The following is a 17065-nucleotide window of genomic DNA, read 5'->3' on the forward strand; positions in this document are numbered from 1 at the left end:
CTGGATAAAACCTTTTAGGAGCATAGTGAGGATATTCTTCTTGGGGAAGAATATCCAGTCTTTTCTCATGAACTTAGTATCCATTCCTATCTGATTTAAATGTGTTCCCAGAATATGGTATTCATTGCCTTCTTAAAAGTTGATTTAAAAAAGAGATAACATATTATTGAAAATTCTGTGAAAAAGCTGTCAGCCATTGGGTTTTATTGATTATGTTTGTGCTCTAGGAGGGTGAATTATGTTTGTGGTGAATTTGCAGCCTCAGTTGAGCCAATCACAGATGGGGGTATTTGATTCATATTGGGCAGTGCAGCCCAATATGATGGGGTTATTTGATTCATATTGGACAGTGCAGCAGAGAAGAGAGAGAGAGACATACCTTTCGGTTATTACCTCTTTAGGTCTGTTTTCCCACAACCCAGGCAACAGAATCAGGTACATTACAGGTCTTGGACATGCCATGTGCAAACTACCCAAATTCTGTTCCTAAAAGTATGTTTTAGCACAGAGATCATCAACTTTTTTCCTAGTGCAGACCAGCTGAGCCTCCGAGGAAGGTGGGGTGCCCACTCACGCTATTGGACACATGCGTGAAGCGTTGGGGGAATGTGTGTGCCTCTGGTGTGCACTGCTTCGTGCATGCGAAGGAGTGCATGCCGCACCGCCGGTGGTAGCCTGGGAGTCTGAGCATGGCCGGGGGGCTCCCTCTGGCCGCTCGGCTCCCAATGAGGTCAGGGTCGGGGCTCCTCGCTGCCCTCCGCAGTGGCAAATTCAAATGGCGAGCAGTCGCTGGTGGTGGTTCCAGAGCCGGAGGCACCACCAGCAGCATTGGCCTGCTGTGGGTGGCTGATCCCAGCCTCTTTGGAGCCCGCTGGGAGGCCAGCAGCCAGAGCAGACGGCCATGCTCAGCTTCCCAGCTCTGCGCCACTCCTGCCGCCCACAGGGGCACATGCCTGAAGGGATGAGGGAGCACTCATGCCGGCGCTGGCTGGTAGTTTCTTTCAAGTTGGAAGTGAAGCTGCAGTTCCTTGTTTTTGATTAATTTCAAGGGTCACTACCTTTTTGTTTGCTGTGGGTATTGTGACATGCTCAAACACGGTTGGCATCTAGGTTTGCAAAAGGGTCTCTTATTCCTGTCTCCCCATCTGCCATGTGGCTTGTTCTGTGTTGGTAGTACTTTAAGATTGGAGAATTTTCTGTAAACTCTTTGCTGATGCTGGATGTCAGTAGTTTCAGCTGTAGCCCTATTAGTCTGTCCTAACTTCGGAGAGCAAGTCAGCACATTGTAGCAGTCAGCGGCCTTCGATACCGTCAACCACGGTATCCTCCTGGAGAGGCTCTCTGAGTTGGGTATCGGTGGCTTGGCACTAGCCTGGCTCCGTTCCTTCTTGGAGGACCGCCCCAGAGAGTGCAGCTTGGGGAGAGTATTTCGGACCCATGGAGTCTCAATTGTGGGGTTCCACAGGGGTCGATCATCTCCCCAATGCTGTTTAACATCTATATGAGGCCGCTGGGTGGGGTCATCAGGGGATGTGGAGCATCGTGCCATCAATATGCTGATGACACCCAGCTCTATATTTCCTTTTCACCAACTGCAGGTGATGCCATCCTGTCCCTCCAGCACTGCCTGGGGGCCGTACAGCAGTGGATGCAGGCGAACAGGCTGAGGCTGAACCCAGACAAGACGGAAGTTCTGAGGGTGGGTGGCCCTGTGGATGGTGGTTTGGGAAACTCCCTCATGTTTGGGGGGGTGGCCCTGGCCGCGAAGAGTGGGGTCCGCAGCCTGGGGGTACACCTGGACCCGATGCTCACCATGGAAACGCAGGTGGCATCGGTAGTCCGCACCGCCTTTTTCCACCTTTGGTGGATTGACCGGCTGCGACCTTACCTAGACACGGGGGCGCTCACTACCTTAGTACTTGAGCTCGTAATTTCTAGATTAGACTACTGTAACGCACTCTACGTGGGGCTTCCTTTGAAGCTGATGCGGAAACTTCAAGTGGTGCAGAATGCGGCAGCCAGACTCCTTACTGGAGTGAGAAAATACCAGCATATCTTTCCTACTCTGGCCATGCTGCACTGGCTGCCCATCCGTTTCCGCATTGACTTCAAAGTGTTAATGCTTACATATAAAGCCCTAAACGGTTTAGGACCTCGATACTTGGCGGAACGCTTACTCCCAACTAGTTCTACCCGTGTCACCCGCGCGAGCCAGAAGGTGAGGCTGAGGAGCCTGACCCTGAGGGAGGCCCGGAAAGAAAGAATTAGAAACCGGGCTTTCTCGGCGGTGGCTCCTCGTCTCTGGAATAACCTACTTCCGGAGATTCGCGCTACACCCTCGCTGGGTACTTTTAAGAACCAACTAAAAAACATGGATGTATAGGCAGGCCTTCCCTTCCAGTTAATTCCTGTCCTCTTTCCTTCCCCCCCTCTTTATTTGATTTATTTTTATTTTTCCCATCTTATAGAATCATTTAATTAATTAATTGTTATAAATTTTTTTTAGAACTTGTTATCTTTATGTTGTAAGCCGCCTAGAGTGGTCGAAATGACTAGATAGGCGGGGAATAAATAAATAAATAAATAAATAAATAAATAAATAAATAAATAAATAAATAAATAAATAAAAACCAACAGTTTTATTTCATTCTGGAATCCATTAGATAAATCTTCTTTCTTGCCTGTTGGGCATAAATTGCATGCACATGAGTGGTGCATTGATTGAATATCTCCACAGTCACAGGAAATATGTCCTGTATCCAAGTACAGTGGTGCCTCGCACAATGGGTGCCTCACACAACGATGAATTCACACAACGATGCCTTTTTCTGTTAAATTTGCCGCCTCACACAGCGATGTTTCCTATGGGGGATTTTCACACAACGATCTCCCTTTTCGCTCCTGTAAAAGTGTCTTACAATGTTTGGAAGCCGTTTTAAATGGTTGCAATGGTTAGCCCACCTCCTGAAACCTATGCAAACTGATTTTGGTGTTGTTCTGACACTTCGTTAATTTATGATGATTTTTTGTTTTCTCCATTGGAAACCATTAGACAGACCATCAATGGTTTTCAATGGAGAAAACAAAAAATTACCATAAATTAACGAAGTGTCAGAACAACACCAAAATCAGTTTGCTTAGGTTTCAGGAGGTGGGCTAACCATTGCAATCATTTAAAACAGCTTCCAAACATTGTAAGACACTTTTACAGGAGCGAAAAAGGACTTCGCAAAGCCATTGAAATGTATTGAGTCGGCTTCAATACATTCCAATGAAGGAAACATTGTTTCACACAGCGATGTTTCCTATGGGGATTTTCACTCAGCGATGGCAATCCGTTCCAATTGGAACGGATTAACCGGTTTTCAATGCATTCCTATGGGAAATGGTGTTTCACAGAACGATGTTTCACACAACGTTGATTTTTTTGGAACCAATTAACATCGTTGTGTGAGGCACCACTGTACTGTAGCCCCATTTTACTTTATTATTTTTTGGTCTTCCTACTTTGTTTCAAAGTCTATTAAGTAACTTCCTCTTGTCCTGGGGGGGAGACATTCTTCAGCATTCCTTCATTTGGCAAGGTGTGTTGTTTTTGTTGTCCTTGGGTTTAGCTTAGCCTCTTCTGGTTTAATATTTAGAACTTGAGATGTTTGCAGAACACCTTTCCTCAATTTTAACTTATCATCTAAGGCAGCAGTCCCCAACCTTTTTAGCCCTGCAGACCGGCTGGGGAAGGCAGGGCACCCCCTGTGCTTGTGCACGTGTGAAGGAGCGCTTGTGAGCATGTGCAAAGGAGCGGGGTCTCTCAGGGGGTGCTTGTGTGCATTTGCAATGGGTGGTGCATGTGGGGGGGGAGGTCTGTCTCCGCGGCCCGGTCCAGCTCAGGCCACAGACTGGCACTGGGCCGCAGACTGTGTGTTGGGGACCTCTGATCTAGGGGATTGATATCCATGAAGTAGATGGGTTTGATGCTCTGTTACTTTATTTCATTCATTATTTTCGAGGACCTCTTGGCGTTCTTCTGGAGGGGCAATGCCAGCCAAACAGGGTAAATAAAAATCAATGCTTTTTTTAAAAAAAGATCAATTTAAATTGTCAAAAAAATATGTGGGTTTTTAAAAAAATTAATTATTGTTTTTTTATATGAACTCCAATCTACTCTGCAACCAAATAGACTTTTTCATTGGGAGTAGGTTTCAGGCAGTAAGTAATAATCCTGCATGATTCATTAAGAGCTACATCCATTTGTTTGATATTAGCATATTTTTCTTTGAGGTAGCACTGGGACAATTATTTAGTTCTTATTATTTGTGGATGTGCACCTCAGTCTGACCCAGCCAACTTCCCAAGTATATTTCTGATGGCAACTTTCTGCTTAGACATTTTTTTAATTTTAATTTTTTTAATTTATTTTTTTTTTTTTTTTGTAGGCCAGGGTTCCATCCAGAGCGACCTTGGGGTAGGGGGATATACCCAGCTAACTTGAAGCTTCCTCTCTTATTTTCTGTTCTTTAAACAGAAGGCATAGACCCTTGTTTTTTATGGATTTGGTTTCAGCCAGTTGTTTTTATAATATTCTTACCATGTCAAGCTGTGTTATATTGTCTAACCAGCGAGTTCTTTTGTTTCTGCAAAAGTCAGAATCAGATTTCTTCCAGCTTTTACTGTATGTTCACTAAAAAGATTTTTTTTTGAAGTGTGAAATATGATCAAACTATTCAGCATATGTTTCCAGAGTGAGACCTGGGATACAGTTGGTATGGCAGCGTCTTGGAATGGAGGCACCAGAACATTCCAAAATGGAAGTTAGAAGCATTGCACTATAGAACTACAATCCACAAAAGAAGGGATTTTGTTCAAAATGAATGTGTAATATGTAATGAAGACATAGAAGTTAGGGATACTTGTTATGGGTTCAGCCTTAATTAAATTGCTTTATACTATTTATATCATTGGTTGTTGGGTGTTTCTATCCTTTATAAAGAAGATCAGGTTAATGAGATCTGCTCTAAACAGATTTCTTGGCATAGGCTTTGAATGAGAGATTTCCTTGGTCCAAGTTCAGGGCACACTGCAACGATGTCTTGTTGATGTGACTATATGAAGAATCAGCGGAAACTGGATAATCTCTTGTCATAAATAAAAGAAATAACTGAGAGACAAATCATGCATGTAAGGGAAGGCTTTTCTAGTAACTGCCATGCTAAAGATTCTTTCAGCAAGAGAGAGAGAAAGCAAGCAAGCAGCCAGAATGGGTTTGGATCTAGTATGAAAACAATGTTTTCTTACATCTTCAAGAATTTCATCCATATTCCTTCCCTGCACAATGGAAAACAAGTTAGTTGATATCTTGTTGCACAGTTATACAAACAGCATAACTTTTAGATATAAATTGGCCTGTTAAAAAAATCTCTGTATGTATTATCTGTTGAATGCTGAATCTCAGGACCCAGTAAGCAACAGATAATTGTCAGTGAGGATTTCTTAACTTATGACAGATTGCTTCCAAAAGTTATGCCATTTGCAAAACTATGCAACAGGATTTCAGCCATTCAGTTTAACTGGACATGTAGAGAATAATCAGGACATATAGGTGCTGTTCACATTGTAGCTTTTAAGACGAAATGGATAACAGTGGGTTATCTGTAGAGTGGCTAGCAAAATCCACCTTGTGGGCTTAGATAGCTTACTAATTAGTTGGAACATTTTATTGGATGCTTTTGAACAATCAGTACTGATAGAAGAGTAAAGATTTATTTGCTGTTATCATTGCCAAAGAGCAGGTCCAATATGGGAACTAGCCTTTGATAAAATTCATCGTGGGTCTTTTACCACTGTGTATCATGGGGAAGATCTGTGGACTAGGCATTGGATGAGCAGGACAGGTGTTGTTGGTTCCTTGGGAAGACCAAGACTCAAGGAAACAGGGCGGAAGAGCATGTGAAACAAGGGCACAATAAAGAATTGATTATGAGAACTCTGTGTGTACCTTCTTTGTGTCAATACAGTATTGGGAGGGCAGTGCAATGTCCCTTTCTCCTTTCCTTTTTTGTCCTCTCTCTTTCCCACTGAAATGATACCTTCTGGTGGTTCCTTCTCTTGTCTTTTCTGCCCCTGTTCTTCCAAATACAGTCCCTTTAGGTTCTCCTCCAGGGTGGGCATCTGTCTCCCAGTGTCTTCAACTGAGGAGGTGGACAGTACACTCTGAGGAGTGCCCCATGGGGTACTCCCAGCCTCACAATGGGGCAAGATTTCCCGCTTTTCTCATCATTCTCTAGGCTCTGGTGAAATTTGGGAGAATAAAATTGTATTGTGGTGGTCATATCAACATTCATACTCCTGATTCACAAAGTTGTGTTCTGCTCTCTCATTAGGGAGACAACAGAACATAATTCAGCAGCTTACTCTCTCATCCAGTTCTATATCCGGATATACATAGGATAGATGATGTCTTCTGGTGGATTTGTCTCCAGTAGTACTTCCTTCAGATATTCTTCATATGTTAAGAAGACTTCTTCATGTTATTCTTATGAGACAATTAGTTGTTTTTGCAGTTTCTCACCATATATTTTATCAAGCCTTTCTATATTATCTGAGTTTATCTGATAGCTGTTGTTGCATCGATTTGTTAACAAATTATCTCAATGATTGCAGAAATTATACCAATGCCTCTTTGGTTCCTTTTGTAATCCTGGTAGCCATTGTCTCAAATATTGGTACCTTCATTTGAGCCAAAGGGTTGCATACTGCTCCTTACATTTAAGACCACTTCTTTGAGTATGGTAACCTCTGGTTGCAAGGCTGGTAGACTGAGTCTCTTGAGGGTAGATCTTCTGTTCTTAATTTTCCCCAGATATGAGTTAGAATTATGCTTCAACTGGATGCATCATTTTTATCTGTGATAATTCTGGATTTTCATGTCCATCAGCAGAGTGTGCTTCCTACTTTTCCCCAGCACCACCACCTACTAGCCAACCCAGCAACTCTCTTAAATGCCACTTTACGCACTGAAGGCATTTATTTGGCATGTGTCTTTAAAATTATAGGAATTGAGGAATTCAGTTTGTCTGCTAGATTGTTCCTCTTACCATGGGGCTCAATATGATGTTCTGGTTTCCACTGAATATTTTGCAAAGCTGGTAAAGTGCCAGTCTCTTTGGTGCATAAGTTAGCAAGACTGCCTGTCCGTGATGATGTTCTCAGTTAGTCTGTTAGAGCACAAGTCTCCAAACTACGGCCCATGGGCCACATCCAGCTCACCTTGCTATTTTACCCGGCCCGTTCAGCCTGTGCATAGGGGGCATCCATGCAGGTGGGCAGGGGTGCAGGCGGAGTGTGAGTGTGTGTGTGTTCGGGCGGGCAGGCAGGGGATGGGCGAGGGTGCATGTGTTTGGGCGCATGCATGTTCCTGTTCCTTTGGCCTAAAAATGATTAAAATATGCAGTGTGACCCTCACGGTCAAAAGTTTGGAGGCCCCTGTGTTAGAGTGTAGGCTTCCTCTTTACTGCCTACAAAATATTTGCAAGGCTACATACTGACTTCAGCTGTGTACCTCCATGAGCTACCATAGATTTCATGTTTGGTCTCAAGCTGATGCTGCCTTTGGTCAAGCTGTATTGTCAGCATTGTTGGCATGGCATGTAATTGAAGCTAATCAAAGAGAATACAAAAAATGGCAGGTTGCTTACCTGTAACTGCAGTTCTTCAAATGGTCACCTGTGAATTCACACAACTATGTTCCCCTCCACAATCCATCGCACTGCAGCTACCTTAATTCTTAGTGATCTTGAACTAAAAGGAGACATGCTAGGGCATGCCTAGACCTGTAGGGGTGTGTGTGGAAACACAAAATCCAATTGTGGGAATTCTCAGATACAGTACCAAATAAAGTGCTAAGGTTTCTGGCAAGGAACCTGCCCTTCATGTGCTGAAATAGAAGTAAGACCTGTAAGAAACACCTTCGAGCGTAGGCAAGAGCAGTTAGGCGATCATACTGTTGACAGAGATGGTATTCCTTCCCAGGCAAATGGAAATGACTGGTCAACTGCCAGGGCACACAGAGGGCAGGCTAGGAGTTGGCTCTGCATCTAGGATAAAATTGTTCATAAATAATTGTGGCAAGTGCCTGAATTGCTTGGAGATCAATTTAATAGTTGAATTTTGGGGAAGAAAATAGGAGGGAAATATGTGTGTCAGCTGCAACATCTGATCAGATTAAATAATCAATCCTCTTGAGTAATCCTACAGTTGAATTTAAAAAGGTACAGTACTCTTATTTTAAACTAAGTTTTTCCTAAATTTTTCATTTTTGCTCATGTCTGTTATTTTTAGATTTCTGCTTGCATAAGGCAGTCAGCCATGCAAGCTCCATTCTCAAGAAATAGGATGGTTCTCCCTGCTTCATTTCTTCCTACAAAACAGCAAAAACTGCTGAAATTGAAGTTTCTTAAAGAAGATAGGAAATATATACTATATAGGGATTAACTAAATGAAATTTGATTTCATCCATTTTGAGAGAAAACCAGTATAACATTCTGTATAAGTATATAATGTTTGGGACGTCAAATATCAACTATTAGTTCAATATGTGCAGCTAGAAATGCAATGCATGTCATTGTTAGAGTCACTGTAAGCTTACCAGGTCTGGACCTAGTCCTAATAAATTTCTTCAGTCAGTTCTGACATATGATGGCCCTCCCAGGGTTTTCTAGATACAAAGTATTCGTAAGTTGCTTACACATCTCTCCTTCTAGAATGAAATATATTGGAGGCAAATGATTCATACTGTTTAACAAATAATCAGGATGTTGAATTTTGGTGCATTAATACAATGGCTGAGCTGTTTAAGGATTAGTGCCACAAAAATGTAAAACATAACTTACAGATCTTGTTGTAACATCAAAATTATATGATTCTTCTGAAAAGAGATCTCAGAAGCTCTCCTAGAAGTCACCTAACTGTCCTCCACGATATACAGCTGCCATCGATTTTCACTCAGTTGTTTTTAATAAAAATTGGACATCGTTTTCTAACACTAACTCCTATTAAACTACCTTAATATACAGCCTGTCATTAGTTACTGCCAGCCTGGTTTACCTGCTACTCTCCATTTTCATTGGGAGTGAGACAAATCTGTTATAATTGAGTTTGAATTATCTTTGATGTGAATAATATTAATAATGATAATTTATATAGCACTCTATTCAGAACACATACCAGTAAAATCAATAATTATTCAAACATACAAATGCAACATTTAACAACATTAATATTTTGTATGTGTGTGTGTGTACACACATCAGTATAATATTGCCCTGAATAAACCTGCCGTCTTTTGCAGGGTTTTTTTGTTCCACATTTTAAAACAGGTATGAGTATAGAACAGATAACTGCTCAGTGAGAGAGTGTGCTACATATAGAGTTCTAATTAAATATCATCATCATTAGCATCATCATCATTGTAGAACTACAGAGCTGGAAATGACCCTATGGATCATTGAGTCCAGCCCCTGTGGTGTACTATCGTAATAACTTCTAGTTAAAAAACATAAACTTATAGAAGAAGTTTATCTAGCCCTGCATTTAGTGATTGTCTTCCTCAACATTTTTCCCCCTGTTAGTCTTTTCATGGTTTGTGCTAGCAGCTTAAAACATTAACATTTCAGATTGGGCAGAAAGTAAGCACTGACTAGGAAGCCTATAAAGAAAATAACAGGAAGCTACATCAACCCGCCATGTCTTCTGGCTTGTAGTCTGGATAGCTTGTTTCAGTAAAATTAAGACTGTGCGTTGCATATCCAGCACTCCTTCAGTGTGCTGCTTCACTTATTCCAGTAAGTTTTACACTTGCTGTAGGCAGCAAAGTAACTTTACAGCATCTTCATTTATTAACTCTCTTGTTTGAGGGCAGTACTGCTATTACATCATTAGCAAATGATTTTTGGAAGAATCACATATGCTGCAGTGCATTTCAAGGTTAATGTACAGTGGTACCTCGGTTTACGAACGCCTTGGTTAACGTAATTTTTGGTTTATGAAGGAAAATTCATTGAAAATAATGCCTTGGTTTACATGTGTGTTTTTTTGGCAGTAGAAGCAAATTTCCTCAGGATGCATTGTGCCTGGAGTTTTATAGTGCCACCCCTGTTCCTATGGCAATCCACGTTTCAGTTTATGAATTTTTCGCATTACGTAACGTCCTGGAGAACACATTAAATTCATAAACTGAGGTACACCTGTATATAGTTCTTCATTTTGGTTTCATTTTGAGTCCAAGCCATCTGAAAAGGAGGGCTTTTTCTTGGTCTTGCCACTCTCACAGAGATGCTGAGTGGGGACACAAGAAAGATCCTTTTCAGTGGCTCCTCACAGGTTGTGGAGCTGCCTTCCACTGCAGACTAAGTTGGCCCCAGGGAGCCTCAGAACCTGAAAGGGGTAGGGAGCTGTCAATTCATTTACATTAAATGTTACCACTATCATTAAATGTATCCAGTTTTCATGGCATAACTTTATGCCAGTAGGATTTTGCCCATAGAGCATATATAGAGTCATTCCATGTCAAATCAACCAGTGTATGGAACCTTGATGTCATGGATCTGGTTCATTTTTGTACCTTTCCATGAGATGTTTAACATATTATTTTCAGATATTTTTTTTTTGTCCACCCGTTTCTGAGATATCAAAACTGCAAAAAAAGCCAAAATTCACTAGCCACCATAACGTCAAATGAAATTTAATAGATACATATGATAGCTACAGACCTGGGACAGGTGTCATTTTAAGGCTTATGAATAGGGCTTTTGTTTGATATACAACATGAGGCAACTGTACATTTTCAAAAAATTTACACATTTAAAAGAATTTAAAATCTGAATTTTTGGAAAATATGAATGTAAAATTCACACTTAAAGATATATGTCTTGTAGCCAGTCAATCCAAATTTCAGACTGGTATATCAATGGTAGCATACAAAACTTAAATTTTCTTGTTGGCAGTGACATGAATTTAAATTGACTTAGCCCCAAAAATAGACCAACATTTCTATACCTAATGATTAAGAACCTCTTTTTTTCTTGGCTAGCATGTTGGATGCTTTTGTCATCTCCTGTGGCGTTAGCTGGTATGTTCTCCCTGTAGCTGTAATTGGATCCAGTTTGCAAAGGATTAAGTTTCCTGGCATTGTAAGAACATCTGGTTTCCTAGGATAAGAGAATGATGCTGCTGGTCCAGCTGAATGTAAGAATGATAGCTTGACTTCATGTTCTGCAGCATTTATTGAAAGAACACATCCCATCCACCATGAGTTGTCATAGGCACATGCCACAAAACCATTCAAATGATCAAAATCAGCACACTGATTTCCAAGACATTGAAGCAGTGTGGCATTTTTATGCCACTGCACATGGCAGAGGAGTTTGGTGATGGTGTTGGAGGCACAGTGAAGAGACTTGCAGCAAAGGCCAGCCTTCAAAACCCCCTCTGAAATCAGATTATGACACCTCAGTAGTTGTTTGAGTGGGGGAAGGCAAACATCCCTGCAGTAAGTTCCCCCCCCCATTACGAATGATGAATACCTGAAACACAAGAGATTATTAAAAGTATGATTTGATGAAGCAGTTCATGTTACAGGAACTCAGAAGTGTCATGCCTTCCTCCCAGTATCGACTGAAAAATTAGAAACCAAAGCATTTTTTGCTTCTCATGATTCTGTTTTACTTTGTATTAAAGTCACTCCCAAACTTCAAGATGTAGATTTTGAGCATTTGAATGGTTTTGTGGCATGTGCCTATGATAACTCATGGTGGATAGGATGTGTTCTTTCAATGGATGATGCAGAACGTGAAGTCAAACTATCATTCTTACATCTGAAAAAAAATATTTTTAAACATCACATGGAAAAGTACAAATGTAACAAAAATGAACCAGATCTGTGACATCAAGTTCCAAAATGGATTTTTCATTGGTTGATTTTGGCATGGAATGACTCTATACTGAATATTTGTTTATTGTGTGCCTTAATGAAGACTTCTGGAGAACTGGAAATGTTTGTGATATTTTGCTTGTCTTATCAAAATTGAGTTAGGTATTTGGCTGTAGAGCCAAAGTTTGAGAATTGAATTCCCCACTAAGCATTCTGGAAGAGTCAGCCAATGTGGCCTTGGGCAAACTGCACGGACCCAAGATGCCCCGAGAAGAAGAGAATTTTAAGCCACCTATGAGTATTCTCTATCTAGAAAACCTTGGAAAAGGTTATCATAAATCAGCATTGACTTGAAATCACACAATTATTTATTGAAGGTATTGCCCTTATATGGCTTATAGAATTTTTCTCTTTGTTAGCATATCTATCTTTGCTTTTTCTGTCACTGAATATGAATTGTAGGCAACCTTTCTGTTTTGTTTTTTCTTTTCTTTTTTGGCTTATCACTGAAGTGGTGGCTTGAGAAGTTCCCTGCTGTTTCTTCATCTGGCATCAACTGTATCAACGGATAAGTCTTGGCAACATAATGTTACAAAGTGTCCATATGTTAGACTGCTGGTAATCTCAGGTGTTCCTACAGTCTTAGACTTTCCTCATTAGAGTCTGCGTATTAGCATCTTGTCCAAGTTTTTTATTGTCATTGAATTGTTGCTCATATCACTACAGTATTTCCTTTATTTATTTTATTTATTTATTTTATTTATATCCCGCCTATCTAGTCGCGAAGACTACTCTAGGCGGCTTACAACAGAGAGGAATGTTGCCTATAATATTAACATACTGTATTAAGAATAGATTTTTTTTAAAGATTTACTCTACTGTTTTTAATAACCTGGTGTAAGTAAATATGAACTGAATAGAAATATTTTGAAGTCTGGTTTTATAATCTGCTTCAAATGAATCCACAATCTCTTTCACTGAATCAAAACTGTCGATTCAAGAGAATAGACCAGAAGCAAGGCCTGCCACTGTTAATAAAACAGAGTAGATTATACATTGTGCAGAACATGATTATTTAGAACATGTAAAAATGTGTACATTTAAGCTCCATCTCCTAGAGCAGTGGTTCTCAACCTTAGGTCCCCAGATGTACTTGAATTACAACTCTCAGAAATCCTGGTTGGCACAACTAATGGTGAAGGCTTCTGGGAGTTTTCACCCAAAAAATGTGAAGATCCAAGTTTGAGAACCACCGTCCTAGAGGAATTATTCTACCTGGTAATACTGATATTGCCAACTGTGCATTCAGATGAAAGCCCATTTACTTTAGTGGAATTAACTTTTTGTTAAGAGTTTTTATGCTTGCATTGTTTATGTCTTCACTTAATGTTGAAAGAATTAAGTTTATATGCTTTATTTCACAAGAATATAACATATAAAATGTTCTTAGTCTGAAGTTCTAGATTATTCTCCTTGTTACAAATGCTTTACATATTTTCAGACCAGTATGCATTCATTATTATAGTGAAGAATTTGTATATATACCTGTGCAGGAAGTACCCAAAGTACTTTAAATTGGAGATCAATGTAATTTCAAAGTACAGTATATGGTATCCTGTTTAGTCAGAAGTTTGATGGAAATTGTTAACTATGGAAAGAAAATCATACACATGTGTTTCCATTATTGTGTGAAGATGCACGGGTAGTACTTGCAAGACAGCCAAACAACTAATCCTTTAAAATGACCTTAAGTGAAAAAATCCCACAATCAGAGCTGCTTAAAAAGGCCTTCTGACAAAATTCCCATGTGAAACTGCTTTACTATAATGACAAGTTAATGTCTTGAATTTTGAATGTTTCTTGAATTATATTAGATATATGATTCCTGAACTTAGTGAGGATATATGTAAGATGAGCCCACATAGTGGTTTAGGAAATAATTGCTTTTTTTAAGGCTTTGTGTTTTAAGAATTCAGATAGTACCCACTGCTAGTTTCTTGATTTTCAGTAAATGTGGTACTTAGATTTCATAAGGGACCCCTAAGGGCACATATGTAGGAAGAAAAAATTGTTTAGGAAGCCTTTCAACACAATGATCATGTTGTCATGACCTGCAAATTAAATAGTCGAAAGAGCATATGTGGCTGACTAGAGATCAAAAAAGTAGCATCCATGTGTTGGTTCATTGGGCTCAAAGTCAGGAAATGAGGTGTCTAAAAATTTTTCTTGGTGGGATATAAAAGACAAGGCAGTCGCTACATGATATATCAATACAGTGGTGCCTCGACTTAAGAACTTATTCCGTATTGGGTAGGGTTGCCAGATACGTTGGTACCAAAAGGAGGACATAGAAAGACAAAAAGGAGGACAAAGGAGTACATAGAAAGACACAAAGGAGGACATATTGAATGTTTCATTTGAATCCACATTAAACCCGCAATCAATACAATTTTATTACAATTCCTGCCAATAAACGTCTCTTAGTGAACTGTCCAAGAAACAGTCATGTTAAAAAATAAAAATAAATTCAATGGAGGCTTTTTTCAAAATACCAAAGAATATTATTTAAACAGCTAATTGTACAACTACTACCTTGAAATACTTGCTGTTCTCAGCAGAGCTAAATGCAATGGAGATTAAATTTTGCAATGTTCCTTTTTCCATGGTTTTATGAAAAAGTCAAGTCTCTCTCTGTGTATGTCTCTCCCTCTCCCTCGCCCTCCATCTGACACACAAACCCTTCCTCAGTGTTCAAACAATCAGTTGCTTCAGTTCACTATGTCCATTTCCTCTCATGTCCATTTCTACCCATCCCTCCCTCGCACCTTTGAGCCGTCTCTCCCTTGCAGTCACAACCTTTTTTTCATGATTTTATAAAACTAAGTCTCTTTCTCACTCACATACATCCTCCCTCCCTCCCTCCCTAAATTTTCCCCAATCTTACTTTTAAACAAGCCTCTGTCAAGCTCTCTCGCACCTTTCTTCCCTCCTTGATTGAAGTTTCCCTCGTGCTCTCAGTCACCTCCCCCAGAAGCAGTCACTGATTGCCCTGGCTCTGTTGCACAGCGGGGGACCAATTAAACTGGCTTATCTCTGATCAGAACCATCAGAACGGAGGATTTACAAGCCGTTGCCGGGAGGATTTACAAATGCCTTACAACCAAGGAGGGAGGGAGAGGTGATTTACATTTTCAGGTAGAAATGCCGGACATTTTAAAGCTTTTTAGCTTTGCCTGCCGGACGCAGGATTTTCGCTTAAAAAGCAGGACATGTCCTCCCTTTTCCGGACATCTGGCAACCCTAGTATTGGGACTGCGTTCTTAAGTCGAAATGTTCTGAAGTCGAAGCACCATTTCCCATAGGAATGCATTGAAAACCATTTAATCCGTATCTGCTGTTTTTCATTCTTAAGTCGAGGCGCTGTTCTTAAGTCAAAGTCCTATGGAAACTAGTGCAAAGCTGGTTAATCCATAACTAAGGGGGTGAATTTTTTCTTCTTCTTTTGACCTAAGGTGAACTTAGGTCAAAAAAGGGGCAGGAAAGTTTTTTCCCCCCTTAGGTTCTTAAGTCGAGGCTCCGTTCTTAATTCGAAGCAACTTTTTGCAAACGGAGCTGTTCTTAACTCAAATCGTTCTTTTGGAGGGACGTTCTCAAGTTGAGGTACCACTGTAGTACAATTAGGTTTCTTCTTAATATAGTAGGATGACTATTCCGTGATTATCTCACAGCTGATGGAGTAAGTTGCTTTTAATGGATGAATGCCATCCAAGATGGGTGTGGGGCCTGTTTGTGACTATTATACTGAAAATACATCATTAGGATTGATGGGTGCTCGTGACTGACATACATCCAGATAACTAGAACTGGATCTTTCATTAGCTATTGTTAAAGGAACACTATTCTAATGTGACTGCTACCACAGCTGTAGAACTTGCTTGTTTTATTGTGCTACTTTGCCTTATACCTCGCATTTAATGTTATTATCTTTGCCTATCTGAGCTGTGAGGCAGGTGGGGAGGAACTAAATTCCACAGTTGAGCAATACTATTATTCAGACCAACCAAATGCTGCAAAAGCATTTGGTTTGGGACTTCATGGACAACAAATTATGTGGACGGAACAAATCAAGCTTTATTAAACGTATAGGAGTTTCAATATGTGAAACAGAGGTTTTGCAACTCACCTTTATCAGAAATTGTATACCTCTGTATATCAGTTACTGAGTATTATGTAAAAATTGCACATGGTGGGTTTCTCTTAAGCAACTGCTTGTTGACTGTATGAACAGAATGTTGTACTAGGTAGACTTTTGGTCTGATCTAGCATGGATCTTATCTAAATCATTTTAGACTGGATAGAGTCTGATTTTAATGTGTTCAACCCAGTCTTGAAACTGTAATCCATGGCTGACTGAATATTAGACATTTTCCCTCTGCACCCTTGCATTGATTGTTACTAACCTGAAGAAGAATTCTGAAGCACTTAAAAGCTTGCTCTTTTTATGTGACCTTTGGTTTGTCCTAATAAAGGAATTATACAAACATGGGTAGTTAGCTTTTTTTTTAAAAATGTCTTTTCAGACTTATGAAGTTCATCATGAGTCTGGTAACTTGCACTCCATATCATTCTGAACCTAGATCAGACCATGAAGTAAGTTTACTTTCTTGACACATGTGCAACATGACAATAACGGTGCTACCTTATATTAGAACGTACTGACTGCTGTATGTATTTGCATGCTTTCAGCTGATGGGCTGACATTTGACAGTGACTGCAGCAGCTCTCTCTGGTGCATGAGAGTGCTAGAACTAATCTTAGGAGTCTTTTCCTTCATTAGAGAGCATCTAATGTCCTTCTAGAAAGAAAAGGAAGAAATAATTTTTGTGTCTGTGATGTCATCATTCTTATAATAATAAATGAGAATGGCAGTACAGTGGTGCCTCACAAGACGATTGCCTCGTGGGACAATTAATCCGCAAGACAGTGGGTTTTTGCGATTGCTGTGGCACTTCGCAAGACGATGTTTTCTATGGAGGATTTTCACAAGACGATGTCTGCTAGAAAGCCAACAGCATACACTTTCTCCCCCACTTTTTTGGGATAAAAAAGTACAGTAGGTCTTATGTAATTAATGGGTTCCAA

General features: G+C 40.2%; 1 protein-coding gene across 34 annotated transcripts in view; it reads left to right on the top strand.

Annotated features, from left to right (window-relative positions):
- Positions 1-17065, top strand: part of ERC1 (ELKS/RAB6-interacting/CAST family member 1) — a 208586-nt gene that overhangs the window by 9624 nt on the left and 181897 nt on the right. The window lies entirely within an intron of this gene.

The sequence above is a fragment of the Pogona vitticeps genome, chromosome 5 (genome assembly GCF_051106095.1).
Source record: "Pogona vitticeps strain Pit_001003342236 chromosome 5, PviZW2.1, whole genome shotgun sequence".
Lineage (NCBI taxonomy): Eukaryota > Metazoa > Chordata > Lepidosauria > Squamata > Agamidae > Pogona > Pogona vitticeps.